Below are 21,441 nucleotides of genomic sequence, written 5' to 3' on the forward strand. Positions count from 1 at the left end.
CGGCATCTCCTGACCCACTTTTTTACATGATGTTTCCATGTAGGGGACTCTGGCTATCCCAACATGCCATGGCTGATGATGCCTCTCCGCAACCCAAGATCAGCTGCAGATCACCATTACAACGATACACACGGGCAGACCAGGCGAGTGATTGAGAGGACATTTGGCCTCCTGAAAAGCCGATTCCGGTGCCTTCACAAGACAGACGGGTCCCTCCCATATGCACCGGCGAAGGTCTGCAAAATCTTCCTCGTGTGCTGCATGCTGCACAACATGGCAGTGGAGAAGGCAGTGCCACTCATCCTGGAGCAGCATGAGCAGGAACATCCACCCGTGGAGGATGAAGGGATTGGTCACGAGGCAAGTGAGGAGGAGGAGGAGGAGGAGGAGGAGGAGGAGGATATCCGGAGTCAGCTCATATGCAACTTCTTCTCATAATGGTGAGTCACTGGGTCTGAGTGTGCACGCTTGGAGCCTTGTGTGGCATGTGTTGCAATGTGTGTGTCCAGCTGACTGTATGCTAAGTGACTTAGAAGTGTGTTCTGATGTGTCACTCGAGTGATGATATCATTCCACTCATTTTAGCTGTGACATTGATATTTTGATTCGCATGGTGACAACATTATTCCTGTAGAGTACATGGCCATGTATGCGGATAACAATCTTTTAGCTGACTGCTTGTGTGTCTGTCATCCACAGGTTCTTGCACATGATGTCTGGTTGTGTCATTGTTGGCCTCCTGCTATTCCTCATGAGTATTGCGACGTGTGCTGAATCTGGGTTCCATTCACGGGCATGTGGAAAAGTCTTTTTGGGTGAGGATTGCAGCAAGGCATTTTGGGGTTGTTGGGTGTTTGGAATGTGTGGGGACTGCTCCTGTGCATGTTGGGTTACCATGCATACATGTCGACTCACCATGGGGCACATGACATGTAGCATGACTCCCATGAATTGATAGTCAACCTTCGTGACAGTCATCTCTAATGGTTTGTGGATTCTGATGAAGGCATCAATGTGTGTATAACTTCCCTCAGAAACATACAGGATGCTACGGGTGGACAAGGTGTGGGACATCCCCATAACAGGCTCAATGGGGAATTGCAGCCTCTCCGTGTGCAGAGGTGGTTTTTGGCTCATCCCCTTAACTTGTGTGCCAGGCCATTTGGATTTACTACATCTGTGTTGTGAAGGGGGTGTCCAGTGTAGGTCCCACATGTTCAGCCCAATGACCTGTGTGTCTGTTCATATTGTTGCTTTTCCCTTAGTGTGAGCCTGAGTAATAAAGGGGTTCCTCACCCTCCCAGGTGCCTCATCTCTGTCAATGCAGGTCTCTTGACACTTTGCATGCGTCATCTCTGGCATAGTTGTCAAAGATTGTGCATATGAGTCTATGTGTGGTTTGGCTACATGCATGCAGTTCTTCATGGGTTAGAATCTCGATTGTGCCTGAATTCCATGGTTGTGTATGTATTTGGGCATGTTGGTCCCCACGACGGGCCGTCAACGTCTGCTGAGGGTGTGTCTCCTGTGCGCGGCTCGGCCTTCTGTCTCCTGATCCTGTGTCAGTCATCTTTGGTGATTGTGCATCCATTTTCTCTGGGTGTTCCTTGGGTAACCGGACACTCCTTCCTTAACATACGCCTGTTGCAGTTGTCCTTTCTGACATCCTTGTCTTTGTGTGCTACTTTTGGCATAGTTTCAAGGACATGCCGCCTGCATCTGGGGCCCCTGCAGCAATGGCCCACAAAGTTGCGGGATTCGGCAACACACACGCCTCAAAGATGCTCATCCCTGCCTCCCTCCACCCATTCATTTGGGTGTCATCATCTTGTCTGTGCCACTGTTAGGTCCACGCGGTGCCAAAGGCAGGACCCTCAGCACATGCAACGTGCACATTGCACGACCCTCATGTCCTTGCATGACCCACATCACACTACAGTCTGATGTTGTAGCCACCCTCCAAGCAATGTCTACCCAACACTCAACCACCTGCTCTCAGGCATACCCTAAGCACACACATGGCACCTTTGCATGCTGAGTGTGCAACTCCAACTGCCAACACAGTGCTGCCTCACCTTCCAGGCCCTGTCACACCAACCAGATCATGTCCCTCCTGCTCCCCACCGCTCCGTCCACCAGCAAGGCCATGGGAGTGGGACTCAAGCCTTCAGCATGTGGTATAGTGGCGTCATATGGCACATGGCCCAGGATTAATCTCTCAGCGTGTCAATCTTCAATGTGTCCAGGACCCCCCTCTCCACCATCACATGCGCACACAACAACATCATCATGTCGTATGCTATTGACACCCAGGTGCTCCTCACCCTCACCAAAGACCCAGCCATTGCCAGTTCCCACATTCAAGAAGGCATGAGGTCCGTGGATGAATGGCTGAACATCAGCCACCTGAGGCTGGACTTGTACAGGACTGAGGTAAGCATCTGAGGATTGTCCCCTTACAGCTGGCTCAACTCCTTGTGTCCCACCCACAGGAGCCCTACACAAGCACCCAGTGGCCACGCACACAAGATGGTGTGCATCATGGATTTGTCACTCACATTTGCCTTGCAAATCACCAGCATCTGTACCTCATGCTGCAACACCCTCTGCATGATGCACATGATCCTCAGATAGATCCACTCCAAGGAAAGACAGACCATCCCCCAGGTCCATGACACCAGCCGTGTCAACTACTGCCCCGCCCTCTACAGAGCAAGTACATCCAAACTCACTGGAAACTTGTCCACATCCAGGGTGCATCTGCACAACTCAGCTTCAACATCCCGCACCCCATCAACATCACCTTCCACCTAATAGAGCTGCAAGGGATCACTGTGTGCTGCAGGATGACCTTCACACGCCTCACACACACTCAGGAGGCAGTCAACAACCCCAGACCCCAAAATCAACCTTGTACGTCTGTCATCCAAGACCCTGTTGGCCCAACTCAATGCATCCGAACTTGGCCTGGCCACCATTCTTCACATCCACAACACTCCAGCTTGAAGGAGATGGTTCTCACGCCTGGACAAACATACCTGGGACTCCCTCCCCGGGAACCTCCACATGAGCCATGACCTCTAGGCCTTCATGATCCTCTTCCTGATTGGTGTGTCCGCACAGTATTTCAAGCCCCCCCTCAGCAGCTTGAGGCCATCACGGGTGAGTATTGTGCTCCCAGGCTGTATTGGATGATACATTGTGACACATGTGTGTCCTGTACCGGACTCAGATCCCAGGGTATGGATGGCTGGAGTTAGTTTAACACTCAGGCATAGTTTGACATTTACACACACGTATGTTGTGTACTCATGCAAAATGACTGCAACATCTCATGAAAAAAGAAGTAGTTTTATTCTCGGTGGGGTGCGTGTTTTGGTAGATAAAATAAGGTGCTCTACCGGGTGCATAGAATCAAAAGTTCACAGGGGGAGATGGTATCCTTGGCATTTGAAGTCATCAGAGTCCAGACCACAGTGTTGGTCATCATTGGTCAGACTGTGACCAGCAAGTCCATGTGGCAGAGAATGTCAGTGAATGATGTGCTGCTGTTGCGCATGAAGGCCAGGTGCCAGGCCAGGTGACCTGGGAGATGTGGATGGTCCGCTGCCTCTCACGGTCTTTTCCGTGGACGACCCACCTTCCTTCGGGGACCCTCAGATGCAGGCCTTGACGATGTTTGGGACACTCCGTCGGACGAATCCTCCTCCTCCTCCTTCCTCCCTGTGGCTGGTGCTGGTTTGCGCCTGGTGTCACAGGGAGGGTTGCCCATGTTGTCGGCGATCCGACGGAGTGAATGGCTTATGTCCCTTTGCACCGCCAGAAGCTCAGCCAGTCTTGCCTCCATCCGTCCTTGGTGTTGTTGTTGACTGGCATGTTGCTTGGCTGATTCTTAATGTCTGTGAGGGTCGCCACTACCTGACTGATGGCCCTGGTGTCACGTCGGTATGCCTCCATGATGTTGCAGACGTGTGACATACCGGTCCCTTCAGCTGTCTGGTCAGGTTCTCACCTCCTCCTGCCTCCACTCACACCACCCCTGACCACACGAGCCTGGCCTGCCGTTGTGGGCACATCGGGTCTACGGGACCCCTGAGGGTTGGCAGTGTCGGTGTTGGCTGCCTCCTCCTGGGTGCCCGGCGAACCGTGTCCCTTCAGGTCAGACTGGCTCAGTTGTTCAGTGTGGGCAGGGCTCCTGGGTTTCTCCTGGGATGTGACAGGAATGGAGGTGGTGGTTGGCACAGATTTACCTGAAGCAGGTGCTGCAGGGGCTTGGACACCAGAGGGGCCAGGTGGGTTGGGGTAATCCGCGGAGTGTTGTGAGGTGTCGCTGCCGGTGGGATCAGGTTCCTCCCGAGCCTGGGACTGTGGTTCTTCCCCCCCATTGTTGGGGGGAGATCCATGACATTGCCCTGTGTGTGAGAGAGAGACAATGTTAATGCTGTTTAATGCGACATCCATGTTTCATACATATTCTATTTGCCACAGTTCCTCCAGGTAGTTGTATGTGCCTAGCATTCACATCAATGTTCACTTGTGGATGGGTATGTTGCAGGGGACTGATTGAAATATTCTCCAGGGTGTTTGACATGTCGAATTTGGGCTTGGATGCTTCTTTGGCTGTGGCTTGATCTTGTTGTGTCACATGTCCATTGTGAGAGTGGGTAACTCCATTGGCTGTCCCGGGGGTGTGTGCTTGTGTAAGGGGTGAGTGATCATCCCTCAGCCCGACGCTGTTCACCATCCACATGGCACCCTTCACACAAGTGGCCCGCCACCACCACCTCAAAAACATCTCCTACGCTGACGACACCCAGCTCATCCTCTCCCTCACCAAGGACCCTCACACCGCCAAAACAAATTTCCACAAGGGCTGAGGTCCATCGCCGACTGGATGCGGAGCGCCCATCTGAAACAGAACTCGGACAAGACCGAGGTCCTCATCCTGGGACCCAAACCCTCAGCCTGGGACGACTCCTGGTGGCCGATCGCTCTGGGGACAGCACCGACACCCAACCACCACTCATGCAACCTAGGATTGATCCTCACATCCTCCCTCTCCATGTCCAAGAAGGTCAACGCTGTCTCCTCCTCCTCCTGCTACTACACCCTATGCACGCTCCGCCGGATCTACTGGTGGATCCTGACCAAAACAAGTAGAACTGTGACACAGGCCCTCGTCAGCAGCTGACTGGACTACGGCAATGCACTCTACGCAGGACTCCCATCCAAACACCAACGGCGGATACAACACTTCCGAAACGCCTCCGCACGACTGATTGTCAACGCCTCCCGCCACAGCCACATCACCCCCCTCCTGAGTGACCTGCACTGGTTCCACATCGACAAGAGGATCACCTTCAAGCTCCTCACCCACGCACACAAGGCACTCCACAACGCCGGACAAGACTACCTGTACATCAGACTCAGCTTCTACACCCCCACCCGCCAGCTCCGCTCCGGCAGCCTCGCCCTCGCAGCTATCCCCCGCATCCAACGTATGACCGCCTGCAGGAGATCCTTCTCCTACCTCTCCGCCAAGACCTGGAACACCCTCCCAACCCACATACGACTCAGCCAAGACCTACTTGCCTTCAGAAGACTCCTCAAGACCTGGCTCTTCGAGCAGTAGTGGAACCCCCACCCCCTCAGCGGCTTGAGACCTTCACAGGTAAGTAGCACGCCTTACAAGTACCCTGATCGATTGTTGATTGATTGGCGGTGCCTGCTGGTGGGTGTAATGTGATTTTGCTGGGGGTCTCCAAGGTGATGTATCTGTCCCCCCATGGAGCATGCTGCCATGTCAGTGAGTGTGAGTTTCTGTCCTAGATATCTGAGCTTGTTGTGTTTGTGTTAGAGTTTGCAGTTGTCACAGGAGGGCCTTGTGCTGCCTACAGCAGGGCCAAGTGTCAGCTACCTTGTCAGTACTTTGCCTGTCCCTGTGCATTGTGCGTGGTGCATGGGTATGTGCCTGGGCCATATGGGCTGAGGGCAATGGTGTCTGTTTCTGAGTTGTACAATGTGTTTAGTGATCCCCACCCTCCCAGCATCCCGGACATCCAGTCTTTTGTTTGTGGTTTGTGTAGGCTGGGACATGGCATGGCCTTGCTTTGTGAATGGGGCATACACATGTTAGTGGCAAGAGCGTTGTTTTTTAGTGTGGTTGTGTCCGGTGAGGGCTTGGGGTTAGGTGAGTGCATTTGTTGTAGGTGAGGTGCGTACAAGTACGGTGCTGGGGTACGGTGTTGGGGTACGGGGCTGGGGTAGGGCGCTGGTGTATGGCGCTGGGGTACGGTGCATCCAAGTCCGGGCCTGGGGTACGGTGGTGGGGTACGGTGAGTACAAGTAAGGGGCTGGGGTATGGTGGTGGGGTACGGTGCCTACACGTATGGGGCTGGGGTACGGTGGCGAGGTACGGTGCGTACAAGTAAGGGGCTGGGGTACGGTGGTGTGGTACGGTGTGTACAAGTAAGGGGCTGGGGTACGGTGGTGGGGTACGGTGCGTACATGTACGGGGCTGGGGTACGGTGGTGGGGTACGGTGCGTACACATATGGGGCTGGGGTACAGTGGTGGGGTACGGTGTGTACGCGTACGTGGCTGGTGTAGAGTGCGGACATGGGGGGGATACGGTGCGGACATGTGGGGGGGGAGGGGGAGGGGGCTGTACGACTCGTATCCCGGGCACAAGTATGGAAAACGGACCGGGGACGTCTCGTAGACTTTTCCCGCAGTGATTCGTATGTATTTTTCACATACGAATCGTACTTCGCTGTTTGTAAGGGACTTGTACGATTCGTACGTAAAAAAATATGAATTTTTTTTAACTGATCGGAATCGGCACCTATATGTATTAGTTAATATTTCTGAAATATGTTTAATATTTATATCTATAATTTTTTTAATTATATATTTTATTTACTTATTTTTACATTATTATTAATACATTTAAAAAAATTATATTTTTAACATCGATATTTTTCCCAACTATATTTTTCTTCTCTATATTTTTATACTTACCTTTATGTAGATAGGAGTTTGATATTTTTGACTTCGATATTTCTGTGTCGATATTTTTGTAGGTCGATTTTCTGTATGTCCATATTTAGTCAGACATTCAAAGAGCTTAGCTAAGAAATTAGAGCTTTCTGCTTTATTTGACTCACTCAATGAGCTGGTCAGAGAGCACTTGTCTTGAGTTAAGAAACGCTTTCTGTCTGTGGTACAGGCAGAGAGAGAAGCCAGTGAGCCCCTGAAACCTTTGGTACAGGCCTATGTATTACTAAAAATTACTCCACTGAGAGAAACCTATTTAATTGATTAACAAATCCCCATCACCACTTCCTCCTCACAAGGTAGAGACTTAATCTGTTATATTCTGTGCTGGTGGAATCTCAGGGGTAGTGTAAGGCAAAAGACTTGGGCCCCTGCTGCTGTGACAATTTCTCCACTTAAGATTCTTTGTAATTTATGATGATTTGTGACTATTAAGATTGTATCCGCAAATGTTTTTTATTACCGTTAATAAAAGATAAAGGTTTCGTGAATGTTAGACCTGCACTAGCATATTTGCAGGTGCTGAATAATTCATGGGAATGTTTCAACATTGCTAGTTTCTTAATTGCGGCTGTCGGGAAAAAGAAAAAAGGCTTCCCTGGTAATGTGCACATCTGATTCGTACACAGTTGAAGTACTGGGTATTTTAGACCCAGCGGTGCAGGGGCACACACCCTATGACTTCGGGGTTTCACCCTGTTCCGGACCTACAGAAACACAGAGTCTTCTGGGTGAAGTCAAAGAATCGTTTATTGGCTGCAGACCAATGACAGGTATCCTAGAAGTACAACAGCGTGTATGTTCTCAGGAGACTGCTGAAAATCATAGGAACGGACTTCTCCTTAAGTACAAAATATCATGCTCCAGGCATACATTCCTTGGTTTACGATATGGTCATATAAAGGCATACATTACAAACGAAAAAGCAGAGTCATGATGACCATCCCACATTCCAGTTCGGCCAGCCCACAATGATTTACACAGGAAGGTTCAGATCCCATGTTTGAAGTAAATAGACCCCCCAATAAATATGAGCATCTCCTGTTTTGGGAAACAAGTCATAAAGCAAGAACAAGCAGGTGTGGAAGAGATTAGCCGGGGGATTGTGTAGAATGAAAGGGTTTTATGACGGGTCAAGCCCTGATACGAATCACAGGTGGAAGGAGGAAGGGGAGCTCGTGAGACCGGTTTGACCCGGGGCAGCAGAGCCAGCTGCCCAGGTCACAGAGAAGTCAGAGGGAAAGCCCGTGTACTGTGAGGCCCGTATTAACTCCATCATAGCCTATGTGAGGGCAATGACAAGATGGCCACTGCTTCCAAAATGGAACCTGCGTAGTTGAGCAGAATACGTGTACACAGTGCATTCGTAGCTAGAACGGCACATAAAGCACTCGTACGTGCCGCATTTACCATTTGCGGTTCGCTAATACCAAAATAGACAGAGGTAGGGCCCTGTCCCCTACGCGGTTCCGAATACCAAAGTACGACAGACCCTCCTTTTGCCCTTACATAGGCAATCACTATACTCATCTTAATCCGAGTCTAGGTCAATGTTCACGAAGTCATGGAGATGTTGCTGTAGCATCATCCTATTACTTAGCTCGTCCCTCGATACAGGTTTCCTTACACAGAAGGTAGCACAGAGGCCACATATCGCAGGAGCACACTGTATGCATAGACAGAACAGGAAAAGAATGGCTAAGATCATTCCAATGACCATCAGAACTTTCCAACCCCAGGCAGATATCAATTCCCAGAACCATCCCATCAGTGACCAATCTCCCTTATCCACGTGTATGGCTTCAGATATTTTATGGAGTTTGGAGATGGCTTGATACACTGTTGGAGCATTATCTGGTATGAAAATGCAGCAACTGGATTGGATGACCTTGCATACCCCACCGCGGTCTGCAAGAATAACGTCTAGGACCATGCGGTTCTGCAAAGTCATAAGGCGATCCGCTTGGAGCTCAGCTGTCAAATTACTAAGGGCACCAGCCGTTACATTGATGGTGGATTCAACCACACGAGTCAGCTGTCTCAGGTTCCTACTATTGACCATAGGTCCCCAAAACGGCAGGAAACCCAGGAAAAAGTCTCCTGCTTCCTGACCGGCAGTGTCCTCCTTACTAATCACACCTCTCACAACTCTGGTCTTGTGATAGTCAGAGGCGGCAGTAAATGTCGGCGGTAGCAAGTTCGCAATATAACATGTGCCCGAGAAATCAGGGGGCAACCACGTATATGCTCGGTCATGACAGATGAAATATGTGCCCTTAGCAGCCAAAAACGCAGGGGAAAACTGTGACGGGAAAGTGTACGTTTCAGTACAGTCACTTCTTCCCAGTTGAGCCCTAGGGTTCTGACCATTACCCTGTAAGCAGAACCGACCCATGTGGGGTACGACCCAGATTGGAGATGAGATTTTTCGCTGTCTTTCACCCAGACTAATACTATACCCCGTCGCGTTCCATCCTACATAAGGTCTCAGCTCTTCTTTGGGAATGGACGAGTATGCATTAATGTCCCTACTCATATCGGCAACTCCTTTCATCAAAGCCTTATTATTGGTGATGGGTCTGATGGAACGCGGTGGGCGAGGGGAGTATGTATCTAGGGCGTAGAGAAACATGGTTTGGAATGCCCATGACGATCCATTGTAACTGTACGGTAGCACCAGGTAGGGAATACCCTTGTTAGTGGTATGGGGCATTAACCCACAGACCCAGCAATTGGTCGTATTCATTACCAGTTGGTGCTGGTGCAAGAGTTGGATAAACGAGTTATTTACGAACTCTGATCGTCGGGTCTGTTCGTGCTCAGGCAAAGGGTGAAAAGAGTGAGAGGAGGCAGTAGAAAGAGATATAGGCTGTTGAGTGGGTGCAATGGGTTTTGGAGCAGAGAAAAACACACATCCTACAATAAACATCATGATACTACACAGTGTAACAAAGCACAAAAAGACAAAACATTTACTTTTTACAATTCTACACATCCTTGTTTGAGAGTTCATTTCCTCAATCGGTCTCTCCATCCTACAAAACTCCATCCTCTACTCGGGCCGCTCGCGGTGGATGAGTTTCTTCTGCTAAGGAGTACGCCTGTCAGTCCAGGGAAACGCCCTAGACCAACCAGAACCGTTGACCTAGCGTCTTCGGCCTGTACCCCAAAGTCTTGGCACCGCGACCCTGCGGCAGAACCCGGATGGTGGTTCGAAAAACAAAAATCAAGAAAGTCCTTCAGATGGGAGAGCAAAAAATGTCAAAAGGGAAATAATGAGGAAATCTTTATTTGTCCATGGGCCTAGGTCTCAAGTTATAGCGGAGACGGCCAGGTGCTGTTTGGTCTTGAAACAAAAGTTCAGGCTCAGTGGTGTCCAGTCGATTTGATGGCGGCACAGCTTCCTGCAGAATATTGTCACTCTCTTGGACTGAAGCTGTGTCTTTTAGGCGTGCGTCACTGAATGGTACAAAGCGAGGTACAATGTCTGTCTCTGAGTCGGCGATACCCTCGTTGACCCACTGGTCATATGGCAGAGGCAAGGGAACTACCTTGCAGTGAGTACCATGAATCCAGTGCTTCTTCCCTTTCACTCGCACTGCTGATCTTGTCGAAAGAAGAACAAGATGGGGGCCGATCCAGCGAGGTTCGTCGTTGCCCTTACGCTGGAAATTCCGGACCAGGACCCACGAGCCAGGGTTGATGGGGTGTCCAGGAGGTTCAGAGGCTTGGGGAAGAGTATCATGTACCTGTTGGTGCAAAACACGCAGTTTAACAGTCAAATCATACAGGTAATCGAGCAGTACTGGATACTCTATTTCACTGAACTTCGTAGGCCTTGGCACACCCCATACGTTGGCCGGGCGGCCAAAGACTACTTCATAAGGACTAAGTCCCACTCGTGAGTGTATCGTCATTCTGGTGGACAAGAGTGCTAGAGGCAGAGCGTCAGGCCATTTAAGACCAGTGCTCGCCTGGATTTTGGCTAACTTGAGCTTTAAGGCTCCATTGTAGCGTTCAACTAGTCCAGCTGATTGGGGGTGATTTGCAGCGTGGAATTTCTGCCTTATGCCTAAACCTTCACATACATTCTTCATCACTTTACCCACAAACTCACTTCCATTATCACACCATACCATTCTCGGCATCCCAAACCTGGGGAAAAACTCCTTCACAAGGGCTTTGGCTGTGGATAGGGCAGTGTTATCTTTCAGAGGATAAGCCTCTACCCATTTGGAAAAAGCACAAACAACCACCAATACATATTTCAGGTTGTTGCATCTTTCCATGTGAATAAAGTCCAGCTGCAAAACTTCGAATGGACATGATGGGGGTGCAAAGTGACCGGCCGGAGTTGGGGTTCCCCTACCAGGGTTGTACTTCAAGCATACTATGCAATTCTTGACCACATTCTCTGCACACTTGGGAATCCCAACATTCTGCCATACTGGAGCCAACAACTTACAGATACCTTTCGTACTGATATGTGCCATTCCATGTGCCATAGTAACCACTGGAAGCACATATGCATCAGGCAACAACCATCGTCTATGTTCTGTCAGGTCAATCCAACAACCATTCTCATCCAACTTACCCATACTCTCTCTCCACTTGCTTAACTCTTCTTCTGTAGCTTCAGCCTGAAGCGACTTCACACTCTATATTGTGTTCTCACACATTCCCACATCATTAACCCATCTTGCGGGGCCTGCAACATACATTCTAGTCTTCACATTCTGTGCTGTCTCTTTCGCGGTCTCATCAGCAAACGCATTCCCACGTCCAACATCATCTGTGACTTTCCTATGCGCACTGCATTTCATGATCGCAACTTGCAAAGGTAGGGTCAGTGACTCAAGGAGATCATTCACCAACTTGCCATTCTGAATTTTAGCTCCATGCGACGTCAGGAACCCACGCTCTTTCCACAAACGCCCAAAATTATGAGCCACGCCAAAGGCGTACTGGCTATCTGTGTATATGTTCACTCTCATTCCTTCAGACAACACACATGCTCTCGTGAGGGCGATCAATTCTGCTGCTTGGGCCGAATTATGTGGCACTCGTGCAGTTTCCACGACCGTATGTAAAGTCGTGATAGCATATGCAGCAGTCGTGTCACCATTAGGGAGCTTGAAACATGACCCATCTACCCATAAAGTGCCATCACATTCAGTCAGGGGAGTATCTTTGAGATCTACTCTCCCTTTCGTCTCTTCTTCTGTCCTGAACAGACAGTCATGTTGCTCAATCTCATCTGAGTCTGCTGGAATCGGCAATAATGTGGCTGGATTCAGCGTATTGCATCTTTTTATGTGTATGTGATTCGCTAACAGTGTGAGTTCATACCCTGATAATCGCGCACTAGTCAAGTGTTGTGTCTTGGTTCTATTTAATAATGTGTCTACAGCGTGTGGAACCATGACAATCAATGTGTTGTCCATTACCAGACCAGCAGATTGTCGGATAGACATCGCTGCAGCAGCTGTCGCTCTCAGACAGCTTGGCAATGCCCTCGCTACAGGGTCCAAGGTGGATGAAAAATACGCGCATGGGCGCGGTCAGGAGCTGAACATAATGCATTGCGTAATTCCACAAAACTTTTCTGACACTCTTCAGACCATGGGATAGGATTCGGTGTGTCTTTGCATGTTAATGCTAATAAAGGTTTTGCCAACAAAGAAAAACTAGGGATCCAATGCCTACAGTATGAGGTGATGCCCAAGAAAGCACGCACTTCTCTCTGTGTCTTTGGCACACTCAACTGTGCAATGGCTTGAATTCTTTCTGGGGTCAGTCTCCTTCCCTCCTTCGATAAGAGATGACCTAAGTAGGTCACTTCTTGTCGACAATATTGCAGCTTAGAGAGAGACACTTTGTGATGGTAAGCGGATAAGTGACAATGTGGCTCCTTTACAGATCTTTTCAGTATCCGCAGCGATCAGTAAATCGTCCACGTACTGGATCAGGATAGCGCCACTAGGTAAAACAAGTGCATCAAGCTGCGCTTTCAAAGCTTGACTGTATATGGATGGACTCTCGCAGTAGCCTTGGGGAGCGTGTTTGAAGCGGAAGCTTCGGCCTCCCAGACTAAAACCAAAAATGTCTCTGCTCTCTTCTGCAATTGGGATACTAAAGAAAGCATTCTTTAAATCGATCACTGAAAACCATGCAGCAGAGGCTGGAATCATCGTTAACAAGGCAGTTATATCAGGGACAACCGGAAACTGAGGCACAACAATCTTATTAACCTCTCTAAGATCAATCACAAATCTGTAAACAGGTGGCTGTGAAGGGTCCGTTCGTTTTAAGACAGGTAAAATCGGACTATTGCAAACGTTGCCTCTTGTCTCTTCAATCACACCCTTATTAATCAAGTCGCTGACAATGTCTAACAATGCTTTCTGGCCTTCATTAGAGATCTTGTACTGGGGAATACGTGGCAGTCTGACATTAGCCTTTAAAGTCACCACATATGGTGGTATTTCCAAGAGGCCCACATCATTGGGACCAGTAGCCCAAAGGGCATCCGGAAGGGATGACAATTCAGGTGGCATCGTGTTTTTAGACAAATACATTGGAGAAACCACTTGCTTGCCTAATGTAAGTTGTACTCCTGAAGGAGAACAATACAGTGTAGCGTGCAATCTTTTCAACAAATCTAATCCCAGCAAATTCTCACCACAACCTGTTGTCAGGATCAGGGGCGCTTTCAGCTCGCAAGGTCCAACGGAAAGTGACATGGGACTGGAAATCGGGTTCCTAACCGGGGCGCCAGAAAAACCTACTGAAACATTTATATCGCCAGACAAAGGTGCGCCAGGGAGTTTGGAATGCATGATTGAACTCTTTGCAGCACCAGTGTCTAGCAGAAAAGGCTCCGTTACATTTGCTGTAGTCACCTCAACATACGGTCCACTCTGATCCACTGGCACTGAAACAACTCCCTCTCTCTGTCTATGGCTATCCTAGTAATCATTATTCTCTGCATCACCATCTTCTGCATAATAATCATTATTGTAATACTGAGCCGTATTACTAGTCGCATTAGCTTGCTGATCAAAACTATTAATGGCGCTTTGGGGCGGAAGAGGACGCGCGTTTTGGGGAACACTTCCACGCCCTCTGCCTCTAGGAGCTTGCTGACCACCTCTACCTCTGGCGCCATACGCATTACCGTTCCGTTGCATTAATTTAGGACAACTATATTTAAAATGACCTTCCTCTTTGCAGTATGAACATTGGTTGGGACCTACAGGGACACGTGGTTGATAATACCCATTCATTTGCTGATTAGTCTGAAATTGTTGGGGTTGGTGATAGACACCTTGGGGTTGTCTATAATTATTACCGCCGCCACGTGGTGGATAGGCCTGCTGTAAAAGGACCTTTGTCTTTAGTTCCTTCGTTTTCTTCTCCGTTCTATCTTTCTCGTCTTTATCTCTGTTCTCATAATACTGTGCAGTAGCCAGTATTTGCGCTGAAGAAGAAACAGCCCAAGAACTCTCTGAATCTTTCAACTTTTTACACAGGTCATGGAGTAAATTCTGCACAAACTTATCCACAAACAACCGTTGGCCACCCTCAGTACTCATATCCTGCCCACTGTGGTCAATAAACGTTTCCTCAAACCTAGTAAAGAAGTCTGACACTGTCTTATCTTTCTTTTGCTTACATGCAGATAACTTGTACCAATTTACGCGCATCGCAGGCATTATTGTCTTCATATACGTGATGATTCTACCAGGCAATTCAGCTACTAAAGGTTCTGGTTTCGCACCACCCGTTTGTCTAGCATCAGCAGCAACAATGTTAGCCCAGGTATCCCCTAGTTCTGCATTGTGATCTACATTACGAATTGATCCCCATAGAGGCTGTGGAACAACATTACCAAACAACATGTCTATGTCGGCCAGATTCATAATGCATGACCCTGCCGTCTGTGACAACTCTTTATAATAACCTGCTGGGTTTTTACGGGGATCAGGCAATGTCTGCTTAAGTGCTAACACCTCAGAGCGCTTCCATGGAACATGCACCCAAACACGTTGGAAATGCGCTGGCACAGCGGGGTTATTGCCGACAGCTGCAACTGCTTCTTTCCATACCGGGGGAACTTCTCTCATAGGGTATTGTCGCGCTTTTGCCTTTTTCCCCACAAGGACCTCGTGTTCAAACAATGACTGTTGGCAATCGTCATTCCTTAAGGACAATACAACCGCAACTGCTTTATCTACTTCGCGGTCCACAATTATACCAGTTCCAAAATCGAACCTCACTCTACACAATTCCTGCGGGTTCGGATTTCTACCACTATCCTCCAATTCTTCACAGAGAATTTCGCACATTTTCTCGAATACATATCTCTGTTTCGGGGCATCCCATTGATGGAAAGTGTTAACAACCGATTCCACATCATACAGTGAAGGAAAAACGATCCATCTACGCGCCATGTGATCTATTACCTTTTTCTCATCGGGGTTAGGCAATTGGCTGCGCAACTGCTTACGCTGTACACCAGGAGTTGCACCAGATGACCCAAAGAGAGGCGACATTAATGTAGTAACCACATTGGCTAAACGCTGTCGCGCTGAAGGAGAAGCTGAGGCGAGAACAGGGGGAAAAACAGAGGGAAGAAAAGAGGATGTAGAGACAGGTACTGGAGTGGTAGAAGGAAGAGCGTTAGGGGAGGCAGTTACTGGATTAAGCAAAGTCGCAGGAAGTGCGGGGGTAGTTGGAAGCACTACCGGAGGCGCTTGAGAGGACTGCGCTACAGGAATAGGAACTGGTTGCAAAGCAACTGGCGGTTGCGGCAAGGCTTGCAGTATATGCACTGGAGGTGGCATATTTACAAGCTGGGGAGGCGCCGTGGCAGTTTGAGCATACGGGGGTGGCGAACTCAACAAATGCGACATTAAGGGATCTTTCTCCTTTTCTTCTGACTCATCCTGCTTAGAATGTGGCAAAGCTGGGTAACATTTGTCAATCCCTAACTTACGCTGCCTGTGCAATTGCTCATTCATTTGCTCCTCTTCATTATCTTTAAATTGTACAGCTGCTTGCATTACTGACATACCTCTCTCTCTCTTATTCTTTTTCGCTAGCTTAATTTCCTTCTGTTTGGCTTCCTTTCGCCATAAGCGGAAAGAGTCAAACATCGCCGGCCAGGCTTTCTTCTTAAACAATTTAATTTCCAGGTTATCTAAAATATCGGTATCAAAACTACCATTTTGGGGCCATTTTAAAACACCGTCTTTCCTGGTGTAGTGGATCCACACTTCGTTATATGCAATGGGGCCTACGCCATGTTTCACATAGAGCTCATAAGTTGGAGTTCCAACCGGAGGAACCGGACATGATTCTTCCAGCTGGAAATCTTTTCCACAACCCAAACAGAATAATCTACCAAATAGTCCAGAACCAGGCATCTTCGCTCACTAGTCTAGATCCAAACGTCAAAGGATTATCGATTACGATATTCTCGTGAATACACGAGTTCTCTGGCTTTGGGGTTTGCAAACACCAAATCACCAATTACCAAATCAAATCAAACGATCCCGAGGGATACCAAAACAAATGGGAGACGCTCCACTTATACTTAACTGAATATTGCTGATCGATGACGTCACCAGAAGACTCTCTCGATTGTTTCGCTCTCTCAAACTCGTCAAGGGTCCAAAACAGGTCGATTAATCAGGGCAGCAGTCCTTCGTAGCCGTCGGGACGCGGAGAACCTCGCAGAAAAGACTTTCGGACCACGTCGACATGCAGGGGTCGATGAAGTGGCGGCCTTCCTCCGGAATTTCCACACGAAGCTCCTCACGAACCTCTGGCTTGGACTGGTACCGCTGAAATCGGCCCGAGTTGGGCGCCAAACTGAAGTACTGGGTATTTTAGACCCAGCGGTGCAGGGGCACACACCCTATGACTTCGGGGTTTCACCCTGTTCCGGACCTACAGAAACACAGAGTCTTCTGGGTGAAGTCAAAGAATCGTTTATTGGCTGCAGACCAATGACAGGTATCCTAGAAGTACAACAGCGTGTATGTTCTCAGGAGACTGCTGAAAATCATAGGAACGGACTTCTCCTTAAGTACAAAATATCATGCTCCAGGCATACATTCCTTGGTTTACGATATGGTCATATAAAGGCATACATTACAAACGAAAAAGCAGAGTCATGATGACCATCCCACATTCCAGTTCGGCCAGCCCACAATGATTTACACAGGAAGGTTCAGATCCCATGTTTGAAGTAAATAGACCCCCCTATAAATATGAGCATCTCCTGTTTTGGGAAACAAGTCATAAAGCAAGAACAAGCAGGTGTGGAAGAGATTAGCCGGGGGATTGTGTAGAATGAAAGGGTTTTATGACGGGTCAAGCCCTGATACGAATCACAGGTGGAAGGAGGAAGGGGAGCTCGTGAGACCGGTTTGACCCGGGGCAGCAGAGCCAGCTGCCCAGGTCACAGAGAAGTCAGAGGGAAAGCCCGTGTACTGTGAGGCCCGTATTAACTCCATCATAGCCTATGTGAGGGCAATGACAAGATGGCCACTGCTTCCAAAATGGAACCTGCGTAGTTGAGCAGAATACGTGTACACAGTGCATTCGTAGCTAGAACGGCACATAAAGCACTCGTACGTGCCGCATTTACCATTTGCGGTTCGCTAATACCAAAATAGACAGAGGTAGGGCCCTGTCCCCTACGCGGTTCCGAATACCAAAGTACGACACAGTAACGTTTAGTAATATTTTATCTTGATGTTTTGTGATATATATTTTGTTCTATTGTGATGATCTAGAGTAAGACTTTTTAGATATTTATACTTACAATGTTTTTATTAGATTTTATTGTGTGTGCTTTTTGGTTTTAGTTAACCAAATAAAGTATTTTGATTGACTGACTGGCATATACATATGATTGCACCTTTTGAAGCACTATCACACTTTCCTCTGTTTAATGTATTTACATATGATTGGAACTTTAAAGCGTTGTTTGATAATTAAGTAGCACTCTTGCACCTTCAATTGCTCTTTGCACATGCTCCAGACTAGGATCTAAATTATGGATGAAGAGTGAAGGCGTTTGAGCAGCGGAAAAGTTGTTTTTAAGCTGAATTTATTGAATCGTATGCACTTTATTGTTTCTTAGACAAAGCTCAAGGGAGTTTCCTTTTGTCGACACTTCAGTGAATTAGGATAGCATTTTGTGTTTTAAATATGGTGCTAGAAGCATTAGGAACGCTTGTTGTATATAATATGGACCGAAGTATGCATTGCTGTTGCACTGTGTATAATCTATGATTGGGTTCAGATTGCTGCCAGGGGCTACATTGTTATGATTTGTATAAAAACAGTTTTCTGTCCTTTTATTATAAATCAATTGGTGTACCTTTGTTTTTCTGCTCAATAGAAATAAAGTTAAAAAAGAAAATTAAGAATGCTCCAAAAATAAGTATGTCATTGCCCGTATATGATTAACACTCTGCTACTTACCAATATATGTTTCTTTCAATTGATGTGTGTTGGACTTGGCCCTTTTTGGCTAAAGTTCCCTAAACTTTTTGCTTTCCCCCTAGACCTTTTTTCTGACATGGTTTTGCCAACTTAGATGCTTTGGGCACGTTGCCACTGCTGATCAGTGTCAAAGTGCATGTGCTCCCTGTATAAAGTGTAATGGTAACTGGTTGTCCATGATTGCAATATTTGCCTTACTAGTAAAGTCCCTAGTAAAGTGCACTATGTGTGCCAGGGCTGGTAATGCAACTGCTACTAGTGGGCCTGCAGCACTAATTGTGCCACCCACACCAGTAGCCTTAAAGAGGGAACTCAGGCCTGCCAGTGCAACACTTGTGCGCAGTTTGTTACACTGCCATGTTATTCTGACAAGTGCACCCAATTGCCAGATCTTACCCTTCCCTCTCTAAGCACATCAGACACCCCTATGGTAGGTCCCAGGTTCCCCCTGGGCATGGCACTGCATGTGAAAGGTAGGACATGTACTAAGGTGTGTACCATGTCCTGTCAGTGAAATAATATCCATTTCGTTTTTCACTGTGGAAAGGCCATCTTGCCCATAGGATTGAATGGGGAGTCTGTGTAATATGTGTTCCAGCCTATCTTCCCAAAGGCTTAAGATGGAGATATGAAGTTTAGTGTGCCTGAACTCACAATGTAATAACACAACTTTTTTATGAAAGTGGTTTTTGCATTGTGTGTTTAGAAGCCACTCTTTTAGAAGTGGCTGGGTTTTTGTGCTCTAACATTTCTGTGTGTCTCTGCCTGGTTGTGAATTGACTGTCTGGATTTGAAAGTGATAGGATCTGGGGAATGTCTTGACCCAGGGGATGAGGTGAGACAGCAAAAGGCTGACCTGCATCTGGAGTGTAGGGGGAGGAGTAGCCCATACAGGTGAAGAGGCCTGGGTTGCTGCCATAAAACAATTGTCCCATCGACCGCTGAGTGATTGAGAATCCAGACCCCCACTAATCAAAGGAAGAAGGTGTCAATGGCAGGGAGGCACCCAGAACTGGTTTGAACAGGGGTCAGTGCCCTCCTGAACACAAATACTTCAAAGACATTTAGGGGTATAACTATGAGAGCTGACGCCCCTGAACATTGGAGAAATGGATTGATCAAGATTGAACAAGACTGAAGCTACTTCGTGGTCAAGAGGAACCTTTGCCAAGGAAAATACAGCTGAAGAGACTGAAGGAAAGGACTGACCCTTGCTGTGTGTTCTGGGGCTGGCCTGCAATTTGCTGCTTTAACCAAGGAGAGGCTAAAATGGACTTTGCTTTGTGTTGTGTCCCCCTGCTTGAAATGATTGCTGTGTGCTGTTTCCAGAAGTAACTTATCCCCAAGGGCCCGAGGTGAGCTGGCTCCCTGTCGAGGAAACTCAGGAACACAAACATTTCCAGAAGAGTCTCAGTGACGCTGGGTGCATGTGCTTTTTGCAGCCTGAGACCCTCGTAAGGATTGCCCTGTGATCGTGGGCACCTGGAGTCCAGGAGAGTCTCAGTGACGCTGTGTGCGTGTGCTTTTTGCAGCCTGAGACCCTTGTAAGAATTGCCCTGTGATCGTGGGCACCTGGAGTCCAAGTGAGTCTCAGCAATGCTGTGTGCATGTGCTTTGTGCAGCCTGAGACCTTTGTGAGGATTGCCTTGTTATCGTGCACACCCGGAGTCCAAGTGAGTCTCAGCGACACTGTGTGCATGTGCTTTGTGCAGCCTGAGACCTTTGTGAGGATTGCCTTGTTATCATGTACCCGGAGTCCAAGTGACTCTCAGCAATGCTGTGTGTGTGTGCTTTGTGCAGCCTGAGACCTTCGTGAGGATTGCCTTGTTACTGTGCACTCCTGGAGTCCAAGTGAGTCTCAGCGATGCTGTGTGCGTGTGCTTTGTGCAGCGTGAGACCTTCGGGAGGATTGCCTTGTTATCGTGCACCCGGAGGTGAAGCGAGTCTCAACGACGCTGTGTGCATGTGCTTTGTGCAGCCTGATACCTTTGTGAGGAGTACCGTGTGATCGTGTATCCGAAGCTCAAGTGAGTCTCAGCGACGCTGTGAGCGTGTGCCCTGTTGCAGCCCGAGATCTTCGTAGCATCAGTGGCCCAGACCGGCAGCCTCAGAGGAGTTGAGCCGCCGGCCCGAGCCCGCCAGTGCTAGAGTGGGACCTCAAACTAACCTCGTCAAGGAAGGGCCTGAGTCCCACTGTCCGGAATTGACAAAGATAGCATCAGAGGCCCAAGTCGCTGGAAGAGGAGAGAAGAGCGAGGTCGCACCCCCCTCGGAGGGAGACATTCTCGGCCTCTCCCATTCCTGCAGCGCGAGCCTCTGCTTCGGCTCATATCGCGGCCCGTAGTTGCCAAAGTAGTGGCAGTACCGGGGCCGTAGTGCAGAGCTGCACTTTTTGTTTACACCATACCCATGTGGGGGCAACTGTTGACTGAGGCTGACTGCGAGTCAGCACGAGTGGCGGAGAAACCACCAAAGGCACGTGATCGGTGCTGGAGTGTATTACGCATTGCATTATTTCTGCATAGCGAGCTACCTGATTGACTTATTACACAGTGCATTATTTCTGCATAACGAACTACCTGATTAGTGAATTACGCATTGCATTATTTCTGCATAACGAAGTACCTGATTGTTGCGTTACGCATTGCATTATTTTTACATTGCAAAGTGCCTGATTCTAGCATTACAAACTGTATAGCATTGCATTAGGACTGCAGTAGAACGTTTAGAAGTGCTCTTTAATATCACCAGAACTTACAAGAACTGGCTGGCCTAACAACCGGCCAGGAGGAATATTACAAATACGCATATGTTGGATTTATATTGTGTGGTCTTATCGTATATATTTTTATATAAATTTATATTC

General features: G+C 48.2%; 1 protein-coding gene across 1 annotated transcript in view; it reads left to right on the plus strand.

Moving 5' to 3' along the window:
- LOC146798080 (cytochrome P450 2C11-like) overlaps positions 1-21,441 on the plus strand; it is a 764,894-nt gene that overhangs the window by 620,181 nt on the left and 123,272 nt on the right. The window lies entirely within an intron of this gene.

Source organism: Triturus cristatus, chromosome 9 (assembly GCF_964204655.1).
Source record: "Triturus cristatus chromosome 9, aTriCri1.1, whole genome shotgun sequence".
Taxonomy (NCBI): Eukaryota; Metazoa; Chordata; class Amphibia; order Caudata; family Salamandridae; genus Triturus; species Triturus cristatus.